Raw genomic sequence first — 4,093 nt, forward strand, 5'->3', positions numbered from 1 at the left:
GGGTGGTCTGCGTCTTCAATGCAGGAGAAGCTGCAGTTCTGGCAGGTGAAGGGACCGTGGGTGCACTTTGGGGTGGCCCTGCAGCAGGTTGGGGTCCGTCCTAGGTTGAGAGCGATGAGGGTGCTGGCGTTGTATCGGAGGTGGTCTTCATGGCTGGTGCGGGGGCCAGAGGTTCTGCCACTGGGTGCGGTCCAGGCGCAGACGGGCTTGCCTTAGGCACGCCTTCGACACGCCAGCGGCACCGCCGTGCAGCGGCCGCCATTTTAAGGGGAGGTGGGAGGGAGGAGCAGCTGGGTGGCGGGAGACGGGTGGCAGGGGCAGCGAATGGGCGCAGGGGATGCACAGAAGGCAAAAATGGGCAGTGGGGCACAGGGGAACAAAGGCACACAAGAGCAAGAAACAAAAAGAAAAATGGGCAATGGGGCACACAAGAACAGGGATACAAAAGCAGGATGAGCAGCGGGGCACACAAGAGCAGGGAAACAGAAGCAATATGGGTAGCTTGGCACAGAGGATCAATAGGGCACAGGACACTCGGAGAGAGCAGGTGGAGCTGCAGCGGGGGGGAGCAACCTACCTGGCAAGGTCAAGGGTCGCTCTCCTCACCGCTCAGTGGCCGCCATTTTAAGGGGAGGAGGAAGGGAGGAGCAGCTGGGTGGCGGGAGGCGAGTTGCAGGGAGCAGCGAATGGGCACGGGGGCGGGCCGCAGGGGTTGCAGCGGCCAGGGCTGGACGGGGAACCACAACCAGCCCTGGCAAAGTGCTCCACCAGCCCCCCTCCCCACTCAGGGGGGTTAGAGGTGCCACCGAGCTCTTTTCCAGCACCGATTTTTGGCCGATTTTGGTACAGGGACCATTTTGCAGCTATGCTGCAAAAACGGCCTGTAACAAAAAGGGTCCCCAGGGGCCCATAATCTCCCCCACCCGTGCGGCGCACCGGGGGATTGCCCGGTGCACACTTGGCCAGTCCGGCCCAGGCAGCGGCGGGAATGCAAGGAAGGCAAACATGGGCAGCGGGGCACAGGGGAACAAATGCACACAAGAGCAGGGAAACGAAAAGAAAAATGGGCAGTGGGGCACACAAGAACGGGGAGACAAAAGCAGGATGGGCAGCGGGGCACACAAGAGCGGGGAAGCAAAAGCAAGATGGGCAGCGGGGCACACAAGAGAGGAGAAACAGAAGCAAGATGGACAGCGGGGCACAGAGGATCAAAAGGGCACAGGACACTCGGAGAGCACAGGTGGAGCTGCAGCGGGGGGGGAGCGACCTACCTGGCAAAGAAATGAATAGATTTCTCCTCGTTGCACTATGGAGAGGCGAAGCATTCAGTTGCATTTCCAGGTTTATGATTTCTCATGAATCTGAAAATGTGTCAGAGTTCCAAGGGTGTTGTGTGGGAGCACCCACAGCAACACCCATGGCACTTCCCTTTCACACAAAGTGCTGCGTGTAAAGGGGCCATATTTAGAAAGGTCAGGGAAAGCCACGCAGGGTGGCTTTTCCTGTCATTGTAAATATGGGGCAGCAAAATGCGCGGCCAGGGTGTCACAAAAAGTGCCTCACCGGCGGCATAGGGGGCTTATAAATAAGCCCCAGAGTTTATACAAAACAGCAGTATGAATAATTCAACGTAAATGGATACTTGTATAGCGCACTACTCACCCGCAAGGCACTCAAGGTGCTCGTACAAATTCCGCTGTGGAACCCATCCGGGCTTTCCCTGTGAGGCGTCCACTCCTGGGTACCCCAAGGTGGAGGCCAGGCATCCTTAGCATTTTGGGGGCAGTTGGGGAGATTAAGGAAGCTATTGCCCAGAGTTGTAGAGTGGGACTCCATGATTGGAATAGGCACTGAGGCGACAATTATCAGGTCCATGGAATTTTTGAGCCCAAGACCCGCCGAGGCGGGGAATTGAACCCTGGTCCCGGGCTAGACCTCTGCATCATGGTCTGCCGCTCTAACCATTGAGCCACACTTCTCGATGTGTGGCTCATGTACGTAAGCCGTCCAAATTATGCACACAGTTCATAAAGTTACTGGTAAATTACAGTGTACCAGAATCTCAGTTAAGAAACACATCTTAGGTTTTGCAATGCGTTCATGCCTCAGATTCATCAATCAGGAAAGTGATGGTGGGCAATTGATAAGTATCTATGTCTTGCCACCCAAGTCAAATATATGACTCTGGACACGGTTATTACTAAAGGGCCCAAGGTATACGATTTACAGATCCAAAAGTAGCCATTTAGTTGCCATATTACGGACAACTGGCACAATGAATCTCAGTCTATATAAGTGATAAACTAGGTAAAATATTAAACAATCATGAGATCTTCCACTGCTTGTTTTCTAATTACATGCATGTTATTGATCCGACAGCGATCATCCCCCAGCATAAGACAATTGTTAAAAAAGCGTTTTTTGCACACAAAGCCGCACAGAGAATAGAACAAGAAAGGGCTAAAATCACGGTGTGCGCATATAACCTTGTAAAGACTACTGAAGGAATGGAACCTTACCTATATTTGCTACATAATGCACAGGAAAGGTTTTTAATGACCAGTTTTAGGCTCAATTTTTTACTATATTTATTGGGATCACCATTAGGGTATTCACTTACTATTGAGCAGAAGGGAACCTGCAGCTGCGACAATAGGTCTTTGCAGGATTCCCTTCATTTTGTATTGATATGTCCATTTTATTCTGAACCCAGGCGTAGATTCTTGGTAGACATTTTGAAAAAATCAAATATAAAATGTGCTAAAGAGGCTTTGATTTTTTTACAACAGGCGTCGGACCCCCTTACATTGTGCTGCATTATTAATTTTATTAATGTAGCTCTCCGACTAAGAGCAACTAGAGGGGGGGGAATTGTGAGAACTGTGAGAACTCTGTGATTGTTTTTAATGGATCATAATGTTTTATTTATCTCACTGGGACTTTGCTGTTGCACTTACATCAGGTTACATGTTAATTTGATGGTTTGTTTTTATGTTTAAAGTATTTTATTGAAAGGGTACACAGAGCAAAAAGAAAGACAATCAAGCAAAAACATTGTGCTGCAACCCCGGGAGCCCATCTTCAAGATAATGATACGTGTCCCGCAAATGCAGTAGAGGCTGTGTGGGCTCCGTGTCCATCAACATTACATTAAATAACACCCTGAGGTAGAAATAAAGTGTCTGTGCCCTTCCCCTTTTAAAGAAACAGTTCCCCTCCAACTCCCCCCACTCCCCTCTTGCCCCCCACCCTCCTCCCAGTACCCCCGTCCAGTGTCCTGTCTAGCTAACCTTCTGAGCTCAGCCCAACCCACTATCACCTATCTCTATCTAGCCCATGGTTATTGAGTAGTGAAATCCAGTGGTGGTGTCAATCGCAAAAGCCTCAAGTACCTCGGACAGGTCAGTTCCCTAAATTCAGTGGCCAGTAATGCATGGAAGGGCTGCCACAACTCCCCAAATTGCTCTACTTCCCCGGCCATCATCAGTGATAATTTTTCCATCCCCAGGACATGCCACAATCTATGTAGCCAGCCCGTGATGGATGGAACTGTGGTGGTCCGCCAATGTATGAGAATGTTCTGCAGTGCGGAGCCCAATGCTATTGCAATTTGTCTGCCCCTACGAGATTTCAGTGGATACATCAGCCCGTTAGGCAAGCCCAACAGGACGTATGCTGGGAAGCGGGGCAACTCTATCTCAAAGCGGGTGTCAATCTCATCTAGCACCTCCTTCCAATAAGGGCTCAACAACGGGCACTCCCATAGAACATGTGTCAGTGTACCAAGATGCCCACATTCTCGCCAACAGGTATTATCGATATGCCTATCCATCTCATGCAACCGCTCCGGAGTGTAATACCAGTATGTAGACACCTTAGTGAAAGTTTCAGTTAGCCCTACATGGTATGCAGAATGTCATGCACGGTATGAAATCTGGTCCCACTCTTTATGGCTCAACGTTCTTCCGAGCTCCCTGTTCCAGCGTTCCCTACCTGGATTATAAAAGTGTGTGGGGGGAGGCTGTAACATTTTATAAAGATCTGTGATGAGCTTAGCGTCCGAAGACCGCGTCACTAACCACCTCTCGTACGG

Source organism: Lissotriton vulgaris, chromosome 7 (genome assembly GCF_964263255.1).
Source record: "Lissotriton vulgaris chromosome 7, aLisVul1.2, whole genome shotgun sequence".
NCBI classification, from domain to species: Eukaryota; Metazoa; Chordata; class Amphibia; order Caudata; family Salamandridae; genus Lissotriton; species Lissotriton vulgaris.